Genomic DNA, 12,803 nt, shown 5'->3' with positions numbered 1-12,803 from the left:
AATCTTGGTTGATGCACAGACAGGAATGAATTGTTGGACCAGTGACTGGCTTCTTACTACCACATACAATGTCATGTCATGGTACACAATCATCCCCACTCTTAGCAGTGCCAACACTATTTCAGACATTCCTTAGAATGACAGTGCATTTATTTGTTTATGCCTTCTAAAGTCTGATTAATAATAAAAGAATTGTTAACAGAAATTAATATTAACATTATCCATGTTTATTTGAAAATAGTAAATAATCATTTTATAATGCTGAGGGCCAGTTTCAAAACTAGAAAGTTCGTAATTTTCTCACCATTTGTTACAACCATTTAACTTAACAAAATTGTCATGTTTGTTGGTGGGAAAAAGATTTAAATAATTAAGATACTGTTCATGAATAAACAGGTTAGGATAAAAGTTTAAATAATTAATATACTGTTTATGAATAAACAGACACTTTTCTCTCCACATCATCACATTCTAATTTAGCTACAAAATATCCCAAATGAAGCTTTTTTTTTGTTTCTTGAAAGGTCTTTGTATCAATTATTAAATGTTGTATTACTTTTCTTTTCAGGGCACTAGTTGTCTTCATGTGTTATTTGCCCTTCAGTTCCCAGTATGTGTCATTCGTTCTCCCTATCATGATATCTCATTGCTTTAAATTAATCTTCTCTTTGGAATTTGTGAGTATCCTCTTCCCCCCTTAAAATATAATGTATATTGTGTAGAGTAGCAAATTGAATAAAATGCTTGTATTATAACTCCTAGCTTTGATTCAAACTATGTTGTTAGAGGTAGAGTTTCTATCTTTACAGATTTATGACTCAGCATGTAACGCTTTGATAGCTTCATAATTTTTATATCTTATCTAAATTAAAAATAAAGCATGTTTTAACATCTGTCTAAAATGAAATTTTCATATGTGTTAGATACATATATAAAACAAATAAAAAATTAATTAATTTGAACATGCTGAAAAATACAGATGTTTATAAATGCAGTGCATCAGGAGGCGTTGATTAAACTGAAGGGACTGATTTATGACATCAAAATAAACAAAAAGGATCATGTGGGCAAATGTCTGATAATGCTACATTTTTCTTACATCCACCAATTTTTTTTTTTTTAAATTTTATTTATATATATATAAAAATAAAAATTTGTTTTAACGTTTTATTAGATAATATTTTATCCTTTTATTGTAAAGTGACATATTATTTGTTGATAAACAGCTGAGATGCGGCTGAAAGTATTAAAGTGGATCACAAAAGTGATGCAGTCTGACAATTTTATGCCTTTTTTCATTAAGCAATAATAAAAATTATTAAAATATTTGTAATTCAATCTATGAAGGATATATATACATGTACACAAACAAGGGTTGTCTGAAAAGATTTGTGCCTCAACATGAAGATGGCAGCACTCATCAACAAAAGTTAGGGATTGTATTCGCACATGTGTTGAAAGGTACTCACTAAAATTTGAGCCATCTTGGACACTCAGTTGTTGTTTGATATTTGTTTAAGTCATTGTGAGTGTTTTTGGAAAAAATTGAATATCATGCTGTGATAAAATACTTGCATTTGAAAGACAGTATACCTAAGCAAATAAAAACTGAGTTGGACCCTGTTTACACGAACTCCGTCCCATCATTTTCCGTGAAAAGATGGGTAGTTGAATTTAAACATGGTCGTACCAGTTTGGTTGATGATAGCATTCCGAACAGCCAAAAACTGCAATCACCACTAATATCATCAAAAACGTTCAGCAAATGTTGCTGGATGACTGACGAATTAAGGTTAGATAGATAGAGGCTATGGGCATATCAAAAGAATGTATTTGTCATATATTAACTGAAGAATTGGATATGTGTAAGGTATTCACATGTTGGATGCCATGTTTGCTCAATTTGGACCAAAAACGTATTCGAATAAATATTTCCAAGGCCCTGCAGTTTAAGCAAAACGAGTCACATTTTTTGCATCGATTCATAACTGTAGATTATATGATGATCCACCACTACAATCTTGAGACGAAACAAGTCAGAACTGGACTGTAAAGGGTGAACCTGCTCCAAAAAAGGCGAAGATGGTTCCATCTACCAGGAAGGTGGTGCAACTGGTTTTTTGGATAGTAATGGAATATTGTTTATCGAGTATCTTCAGAAAGGTAAAATAATAATGGGACAGTATTAAGCATCATTACTTGACAAGCTGAAGGCAGAAATTGCAAAAAAATGACCACATTTGAAGAAGAAGAAAGTGCTTTTCTATTAGGACAATGTGCCTGCTCACGCTTGGCAGTCACCACGGCTAAAATTCACAAATTGCACTTTGAATTGATTGACCACTTAACCGTTTTTACCAGATCTAGCCCAAAAAACTTTTTTGTGTTTTCTAACCTTAAAGTTTCTCTTGGAGGAAAGAGATTTTCATCAGATGAGGAGGTTATCACATGCATAAACGTCTATTTTTCAGAGAAAGACGCCAGCTACTACTTGGAAGGGTTAAAGAGATTAGAGCATCACTGGAAAAAGTGTATTGACATGAAAGGAGACTGTTGAAAAGTAAAACTATATTTGACAGAAAAGATACATCTTTCTACGTTAGGCTCAAAATATTCAGACAAAGACAATACTCATGTGTTTTTTTGTTTGTTAGAAATTACAATGTTAATAAAAAATAAGTAATTTCATTTGCAGCATCAGTCAATATCACACAAAAGGTTAAAACTGAAAAATATTAAAAAAACATTCAAAACTGTTCTCATAAATTTATTTAAAATCTAAAATAAGATGGCTGTTTTGATTACTAAATAATAATCATCTCTAGATGCTGAGGAAATGATACTTACAAAAAAAAAAATTAAAAAGGAAGAGAAAAAATTAATTGCCAAATAAACAGTATAAAGCATAGGCAGTCTGATTAAAAAGTTGAGTGGTTTAGATGTTTTTAAGTTAAAGTTATCATTTTGATTGAGATCACCTAAAACACCAAAAATTTGTAATTTTTACTTACAAATGTATTGTATTTTTTATTTTTACCTAAAAATATAGTTGAATAGTACTCATTTTATGATGTTCTGGCTCTTGATTTGGCTATAATCAAAAAATATATATATATATATATATATATATTTGTTGTAACTGATTTATTCTCTTATACATGTCATTTCCTCAGGCTACTGATGATTGTTTACAATCAAAATGATCGTCTATTTTTAGTTGGTAAATATTTTTTTTTAATGATTGTTAATGTTTTTTTTTTGTTTAATAAACTATTTCAGTAACCATTTAACATTGCTCATTTTTTTGTATTTAAACACAATTTAGATATGCAAAATGGAGATTTCATTTATTAGGTATGGAATAATATTGATGTAATTTAATTTGATTGATTATTGAAATAGTGATTGATATATTTATCAACTGAGTAATTTTACAAGAAACAGTTGTTTTGCATCTTAACAGTGTTTAGTCTTTTTTGATGACAAAAAATAAATAAGTTAAAAATTGTATTTATTTTACATTTCTGATTTTCGTTTATAAGCAATAAATAAGTGCTAATGACATATCTGCTCATTAGCTTTCCTTTTACTTTCCCATCTAGCACTCTAGCTGTAAAGGGGAAAATATTATAATCAGTCAGGTTTTGATAACAGATGGTTTTATACCGGATCTTTGACGTTTTGACAATTAAGGAACCCAAAAAATTGAATGGAAATTTTTCAGATGTTCATATATACATATGTGTATTTGGTGTCTCATTCCTTACATCTCCAGAACTACTGGACCAATTTTGGCCAAACTTAGTCAGATTACCTCTATATATGGGGCATTGATGCCATTAAATTTTCAATTTAAAAGGTCAAAGGGGTGAGGCTGTAGAGCAAGGTCACCCACAGTATGTCAAGATTTCACCTAATTAAAGTCTTATATTTCTTAGGCACATTTGTTAACAATTAAAAAATAACGGCAAAAAAAAGTTTTTAAAATCACACCTCCACCCCCAAAAAAAAATGCTCCAAATTAATGGCTAAGTGGATATGATGTGTCAATACTACCTTACCTACCCCCTGTAACTACAGGGATTGCTAGTGTAATGAAATACAGTGAGCATGCACACTTTTGTGAGAATCATTAAATTAAATAAACAAAAGATATTATATTTAAATAAAATTATAAATTGAGTGTGTAAGCCGTGACTGGAAAGTTCTACAACTCTGTTGTCAGCTTTTTTTCATACCGTTTCTTTTCAAAATAGATTATAAATACATTACAAAATATCATTTCTTTTAATTTGTTGATGGAGAAGCAATGTTAAAACTAATGCTATAAATATATAATATAGCCACCCTGTGTTGGTTTGGAATTTCTTAGACTGCTGATAAAACTGCATTCATGGGTATTTAACTTTGGAGACCTACAGGAACCACTTTGTTAAATGTGGCCTCATCTATTAGAACAGTGGTTTCCAAACTTTTATGCGTCGTGGCACTCTTTTTCAATTAAAATTTTTCCATCGTGTCCTACACTAAGTAAAAGTACAATTACTTGTAAGTAAGAGATAAAAATAAATAAAACTGTGTACCTTCATTATTTAATTTTTTTTTTTTTTACTTTATTAATATTAAAGTAATAATTAATGTGATGGATGAGCCTGCAAATCATGGAATTAAATGACACAGCCAACCTCATTTCCTTTTCCACATTGATTTTTGCCGTATACTTGCTTTTTATTACAGCGACCGCTGAAAACCCAGTTTCACACAAATATTACGTTGAAAATTGAATTAAAATTGAGCCTTATCATTTAGAAGGGGTTATTTATCTTTTATTGAGATCCAAAATTCTGTCAATTCCATGCTGCCAGATTTTGCTTTCAAACTGTTGACGCAAGATAACTATAAGATTCTCTTCTTCCGCAAAAGTATATTTAAACAAAACAATAGTGTTAAATGGATCTTGAATCCATGCAAACCTACCAAAATTTTCATTTTGTAAGTATTTCTCAAACCATATAATTAGCTGTGATAAGTACCCTTCAAACATGGTTTTTATATCCTAAGAAAGATAAAGTTCATTTGATAACAAAAATTGCTGCAATATTCAAAAAAAAAATCTTTGCCAGCATCTTCATTCAATTTTCTTCTCCATAGTTTGAGTTTTTTTTATAAAAACATATATTTTTTTCTGTTGACTTTAAAAGGTACATGTTTCTTCTCTGTATAGAGAGATTAAGGGAATTCATCTTTTTTAAAATTTTGCATAAATATGCCAGTTTTATTAAAAAAATCGGCATCACCAAAATCTTCGGCATCTTTATATCCTTCCTTTTTAAGAAAAATAAAAATTTCTTGCCCAGTTCAAAGGTACGTGATAAAACATTACCATGAGAGAGCCATCATGCACTGCTTATTAAGTACCGCAAAAACAAGTGTTCAGCTTCCATATCCTCAAACAGTTTTTTTTAAAGTGGACAAGATTTTATAAAATTACCACATTCTAATACTCGATTCAGTGCAGGATTCAGATGCTTTGACGCAAGTACTTCTTTAAGAATAATGCAATTGGTCCACAGTGCATTTGGTGATTTAAAATTATTATCCGTACCCTTATCTAGCTCCAATTCAAATTTCACTCCTTTAATTTTTCAATTAATTGATCATTGATATCCTCTGCCATATGATGTATTATGCGACTAATTGTGTTGTTAGACAAAGGCACTTTTAAAAGCAGCTTTCCAGCAGACTCGCCAACCATGATATTCACCATATCTACAACAGCCGATAGAATAAGTTCTGTGGTTGTATGAGGCTTGCATTTTGCGATTCTGTAAGCTACCTTGTAAGATGCCAAAAAAGCGTTGTGTGATTTTGATGCAGTCTTAAAAAATGTATTTTTTTCTTGTTTCAGTTCTTTTAACTTCCTGGCAAAAAAAAATCAAGGTTTGCCAACCATGCTGTGGTGATTAGCATCTAAATGGAGCTTCAATTTACTTGGAAGCTTACACTTCACTGCCAAAACTTTCATATACAATACACATTGTAGTCTCTTTTCACCATTAATTTCTGTTGATGTAAAGACCAAACTGTAAATAACTGTCATCATATTTACAATATTTTCATTTCTTCACAGTCGTGCCACTAGTTAGAGACATACTTTCTTCATCTGCTGTATTATGTTCATTATTGTTCAAAAATCAGTTCATCATTAAAGATACAAGAGCAAAAAATCACAAAACTATTTATCAAAGACAACAAACAAGAAGTAATATAACTAACTATATTACATGAACTAATTTATATCATTGTTTATGTATATGAAGCACTGAGTTTAATTTCAGTAGACTTAGATTATAAACCGACTGACTGAATCGAGCCGACAACACTTGCTTATATGCTTTCCACAAGATCTTCCAGAACAGTCCAAATCTGTTGCAAAGGATCTACACTCCTCGATGTGTCTAGTGCAATCGAGAAGGTGCAGCATTGCCAGCTCACATTCACCAGAATATTCTGCGCCAGCAACTTTACTTTTATATAGGGTCAAGTAAAAACCAACCACACAAAAAAATCTAGATATTTTTAGTTTCTCACTTTGTTTTTTGTTTAGTTAGGCCATATGTCTTGCCTCAATTAATTATGAAGCGTTTATAATATTTCATGGCGCTCCTGTGAAGAGGCTGCTGCTCCCCAGGGCGCCGCTGTGCACAGTTTGGGAATCACTGTATTAGAGCATTTTTTCTTATCGCATACCTTTCCATTTCTAGATGCTATTCCATGATATCTTATAGTTGTTAAACCACAATAACTGCTCTGTTAATTTATTTATCTTTTCATATTTTTATTTACTTACGCTGTATTTACACCATTTTCCTTGATCCTTCCAGGGAAATGCTGCAGTAAAGGTCTTTTATTTTCTATAAGGTAGCACATTTATCCATTCCTGATTTTTATTTTAATTATGTATTAATCAAAATAAAATATTTACTTCTCAGGATTATACACAATCCCATTATAAACTTTTTTACAATGTACATTGGAGTTTTTTTTTATAAATAACTGCCTTAATTTCCTTACAAAGTTGTGTAGTTAAAGATCAGGATATCAATTTAACTTGTAAATTTATAAATGACTTCTATATTTTTAATCTGTATATAAAATTAAAAGTAAAAGATGATGATAATAATAATTTTTATTTTATAAAATTATAAAGATTATATTTCGGTAATTAAATACAAAACTGATACTTAAAATATGCTTTTCCTTTCTTACATTATGTTATAATTTAGTGCAGGTGTATGTAGATTGGCAATAGAAAATTGCAATTAGTGGAAATGTTTTCTGATATTGGAAATCCAGGTCTTTTAAACAAGCCATTGTACTATATTTTAATAATTAATTCAATAACAAATTGTGACTATTAAAACTTTAATTTTCCATATAGTGTCGTGTGTAAGCTGGTTTGATTTGATCAAATAAGTAATTGTGTACATACAGGTGTAGCAGCCAATCTTGTTGCTTGGTGCCACTGCAGCAACAGCTGCTCTTCAAATTATTCTGCTATCCTTTTAGCATAACATTTACTTCATTACCTAACAACGAATGAGCCTCTTTGTAAGATTTAATGTTAGCACTGGATTGCAAACACAATTTTTTGAAATTTATTTACCTCGATGTACAGCTTATATTTTGAACATTATTACACTTTTAAATTTAATATAAGTTATATCAATTTTAATGGCTGAAAATTTTTTAATTAATATCGATCATTTTTTTTGCAAGAAAATAAGTTTGTATGCATTATCAAAATTGTAAATGTGTCAAAAATTGTAGAAGTGCTTATGTGAGAAATAAAAGACCTATACATAAAATGGTATGACATGGTAATGTAATGAAAATAATAATATAATAATAATAATGTCATTACATAAAATGTAATGACATGGTATTGCCTTCATTGATTGTAGGTATTCCATTTTATTTTCTTAGAAATATTCAAAGATTAATATAAGATGATGATTAAGTGTACTGAATAATATAATCTGAAATTGCATTAGAAATTATTTTTAAATGTTAAAACAAAATAAAACTATTTTAATTAAAGTGTGAATGGCATCCACTTTACAAGAAATATTAGAATTTCTGAAGTTACCATCATCAGAATTATCGTAATAATCACCGTTACTTTCTCTGTCTTCTTGTAAAGAAATAATAAATGATTAAGTAGTATTGTTAATAGTGTGTTCTTGTCGCATATATTCAGCTTCTGTTTCCGTAACTGTATTACTTTTTACACTTTCCAATCTTTTTTTCATTCATGTCTGCTACTTTATTTACACACATAGCCTTTGAACATCTTTCGTATCAAAAGTTATGTTCTGACTTGCTACGTATCTCCTTTACTTTCTGACCAAACCATCTCTATAGGCTTTAAATTTACGTGGAATGGAGGTAGTGAGAACATCATGTCCTTTTTTTTTTTTGTAAAAGCTCATCAAACACATAGACAATGATGTTTTTCCCTGTTTCTTTTTAACAATTCATACAGCTGTTGTTTCAGCATCAAGGAAGAATGAGGAACAGAATGCTTCTGCAACCATTTCATATCTGTTTCTTGAATTGGGAATTGGTGATTTTTCTAAAACGTCATTGTGGTAGGATAGGTTGTTAGAAGTTACACAGGATTATCAGGAAAGTTTGAAATTAATATATCCTCTGTCCATTTTAAGTAATTTTCCACTTTCATTTGACCTCTGAAATCGCAACTTTTTAAATTTGCTTGTCAAGTTATTAAGATATTTGATATAAAACCTATTTCTTCTCTGGCCCATAACGCTGACAGAATTTGCACAAATGCTTTAGACAACTAGTTAATTGGATTATACTCAAGCATTCAAGCTTATGGGTAATATATAAATATATTTATATATTATATATGGGTAATATAAAAATTTATTTTTACATTGGTCTGACCATATTTGAAAACTATGAGCATATAAGCAAACAATATAGCAATATTGTTTCTTGATAAGATTCTAAGTAAGGCGACTCATTTCTTTAGTTATAATATTTGGCTTGTCCGTATTTATTTTTATGATAAATAAAGTCATAATAGGTTATAAATTATATTTATGCGTGTCAGAGAGTTATAATGTTAAGTCAGTTTATCATTCAGCGACTGTCTGCTGACATAATTATAATTCTTATTTAGAATAGACCCACATTCTTATAACAATTAAAGTTTATATAAATAAAACACTAAAGTACTATTTATAAAACAGTAAAAATTTATGTATAAATGTTAAAAATAAGGGATCAAAAATTAGAGCAGCATGTTAATGTATAATTTTGCGTGAAAATGACTAACCGCTATTGAAACATTGGAGCTGTTGAAAGTGGCAGGTGATGTGAATGCTGTAAAAAGCCATGTTTGGGGTATTCCATTTTAATTTAACAAATGATAAGTGCATCACTATTTTTGATTTTGATGATATTTGGTATATGATAACTACCCACCTTGTAATGGCCAAAAAATATTTTTCTATATTTAAAAAAAAAATTTCTTGAGTAGACTATTTTCTAATTTGCTAACAGGTAAAAACAGTCATTTTGTTACTTTTTCCATGAGCTGTAGCATTCTTATTTTACATCATACAGAGGGTCAAAAAGGGCTTTTTGGAAAGAGTAAAGATGGAACTTCATCTTGGTATACTCAAAATTTAATTTGTTGTAACCAAATCTTGTAGTTGAATGAAGTTACGTTTACAAATTGTTTTTTCAAATTTTGGGCCCAAAATAAATAATGAAGGGCTTAGGGTAAAAGGCCTGTTTTTTTACCTTTTAACACTTAGGTACTTGTAGTACTTTTAAAAAAATTGGACTGTTAGCTTTGATAAAAATGACTGCCAAATCATAAGATTTTGAAAATGTCTCATTTTTGGGGTCCAGAAATCACATGTGGGACAGATTGTAAAAATCTGAAATGTTTACTGCATTAAATAATTTTTTTGTATTTAAAAATTTTAATAAAATTTATGTTGTTACTCAAAGGGGTTGATGAGTAACGAAGCCAACAAAACCGCTAAAACCATAACCGCTTCTAACCATAAACAACATATCCAAAAATACTAATTATGTATTTTTTCCCAGATTATAAAAGTTACAGTTAAACTTGTCATAATGTATAAATTGATAATTAATAGATAGTCAATTGCAAAATGATATATTCAATTACAGAATAATAAATAATAATTGCAAAATGATATATTCAATTACAGAATAATAAATAGTAATTACAAAATGATAACAGTTCAAATACATTAACAAGTGATCAATTCACTTTTACCTTATTTTACTCCTGCTAATGGAAGTTACAAATAAATCTTGCTCTTTTTGATAACAAACTTAACTAACATAATTTAGTGCTCCTGCCATTTTTTTATTGAGTAGAACTGGTAAGTCCTCATTCATCATTGGTGTAAAGTTGTGTCCTCTTCCACTAGTTGATAGAAAAACCTCTGAAGACATGAGAATCTTTAAAATATTTTCCAGTTGAACCCATGTATGATTATACCTCAATGATTTTTTAAAGACTTTCAGAATACATTTCTGACTTGGAACATAATTGTGAAAGGTTCTTGTTTCTGGAACTGTTGTGATTACCTGTTAACGAGAACTGATGTATTCTTCAGTCTCTTGAACATCTTTATTAGAGCAGAAAATAAATTTTATATATTTTATATTGTCTTTGCAATGATTGTACATTTCAGAAGGTGTAACAAATGATTGCTGACTGTCCTTTGAAGGCTTGCTTTAGTCACAGTCCTTTTTACAGTTCAACCAATACCATCACATGGTCCTTTTCCATGATATGAGGCAAAAAAAATGCCATTCAGCTGTTATTTCAAAATTTTCTTGATAGCTCAAATTTATGAATTTTTTTATACTGGGCTGAAGAACCATCAAAAAAATTTAAAAAAATAATTTAATTTGCGGTAACTGTGTTTTTAGTTCATTTATAACTTGTTTTTGGAAGCATAAAAACAATGTAGTACTCGCTAATCACACAGTAGCTTTGACTTTGTGATTTTCCTTCTTTTTTAAAATATATGAGAAATGGATGTATTGTGGCAAAAGTTTCTGACTAGTGATAAAATTGGACTTCATGCTGTCACAAAAGGAAAATTTTAAGAGAAGTCTCCCATTATAATACATTCACCCTCCAACAAGTTTTTCTTTTTAATGTTGAGGAAATTAATTTGTTTCTTTGCAACAAAATGATGTTTTTTTAGATTATTTTTAATTTTCAGTAAGTTTATCTAAGTACTCTTGAAATGGAAGAATTACAGTAGGTAGTTCACAACAGTCAACAGAAACCCACTGTTTGAAGATCACTCTTAGTAATCTGAGCACTGGACATTTTTCACACAGTGACAGCATGCACGTTTCAATTTCTGTATCGCATACCATGGTTGAAAGGAGATTTTATAATCAAATTTTATTTTTAGAGCAGATAACATAAGCTTTACATTTTGGTATGTCAAGCCTGACATACCAAACACCTGACAAACCTGACCCACCGCCAGAACACAAAATTTAGATCTAATCAGCAAATTTTTAAAAAACCAAATTTTAAATTATGTTTTTCTTTGAAGGCTGTGTACAATACTTTTAAGTTATATAAGATAAGCCTTTTTTGAATATTAATTTTCTTGCCTGGCATTAAGCTGTGCTCATCAATTATGTGAATGTTTCTTTTTGCCAATTTGTGACAAAATTCCACTTGTTTCAACTAATTTTTTGGGTTGACAGGCTAAATACTGACTAATGCTAAACTCATTTTGAATGCTTCAGCTGCTTGGTTAATTTACTGATAACTAATTCGGCTATTTTTGTAACTTTATTTTTTTAAATTGGTTCCTGCACTGCTCGAAAATTTTTGAACTTGTAACAGGGGAAATCTCAAATGCTGAACAAGCTTTATTTAGAGTTTACTATAATACATTGAGGTTCAAATATATCTTGACATTCCAGTTCGCCTTTTGTACCATCTTGTGGTTTTTTAATTTTGTTTAAGCATTTTTACATAGTGCTCTGCCTGGAATTAATTTTAAATTTAGATTGCTTGTTGAAAGAGATTTTTTAACCGGTTTAGTGTGACAGCTAAATGGGTCAGAGCAACTTTTCTCATTAGTATGAAAAGTATAGATATTTTTTGTTTCAGTACATCCACTTAATGATATCAATGTCATTTGCTGTTCAGTAAACTCTAAAATATCATGCAATACTGAAGATCTATTGTAAGTCAATTTATGACATACCATTTCAGTGTGAATGCCAGTTGAACAATCCATAATCTTTTTTTTATAAAATTCAAGGGTTCTTACAATAACAGTACAAGTAGTATGTAAATTATAAAACTACCAATTGCACCTCACTTTGTCTTATTCCAGTTTCTCTGCAGCTAAAATAAAAAATATCACATAAAAGAGAAGTTCACTGTTAAATAAAATTATTTTATAAACAAGTGTATGTTACCTAACCACAGTATTAACAATACAACATGTCACATTGAAATCAGAAACAATAATTGAGCTGTCTACAATGTTGTTTACATTTAGGATTACATAAACGTTTATGTACATACATGTCTGTTCATTTTCATGTTTAAACATGAGTTTGTGTATGTGAGGCATACAAGGTAACAAACTATCTAGAATATAAGCTATCTCATTATAGACATATCAGAATATTTTGTGTAGTAGTCCTACATTATTATCTGAAAAAATACATGCTGTGAATTTTTT

The 12,803-nt window shown here is 29.7% G+C and overlaps 1 protein-coding gene across 5 annotated transcripts in view; it reads left to right on the top strand.

Moving 5' to 3' along the window:
- LOC142328079 (uncharacterized) overlaps window positions 1–12,803 on the top strand; it is a 63,946-nt gene that overhangs the window by 6,418 nt on the left and 44,725 nt on the right. For 2 of the 5 annotated variants that reach the window (XM_075371561.1, XM_075371562.1), the window contains one exon: window positions 569–677. The exons of the other annotated variants lie outside the window; for them this stretch is intronic. The gene's annotated coding sequence lies outside the window, so the exon portion shown is untranslated. The remainder of the gene's footprint in view (window positions 1–568; window positions 678–12,803) is intronic. 5 annotated transcript variants of the gene reach the window in all.

The sequence above is a fragment of the Lycorma delicatula genome, chromosome 7 (genome assembly GCF_047948215.1).
Source record: "Lycorma delicatula isolate Av1 chromosome 7, ASM4794821v1, whole genome shotgun sequence".
Classification (NCBI taxonomy): domain Eukaryota; kingdom Metazoa; phylum Arthropoda; class Insecta; order Hemiptera; family Fulgoridae; genus Lycorma; species Lycorma delicatula.
Note: the sequence above shows the minus strand (reverse complement) of the source record. Positions and strands in the feature narration are given on the sequence as shown.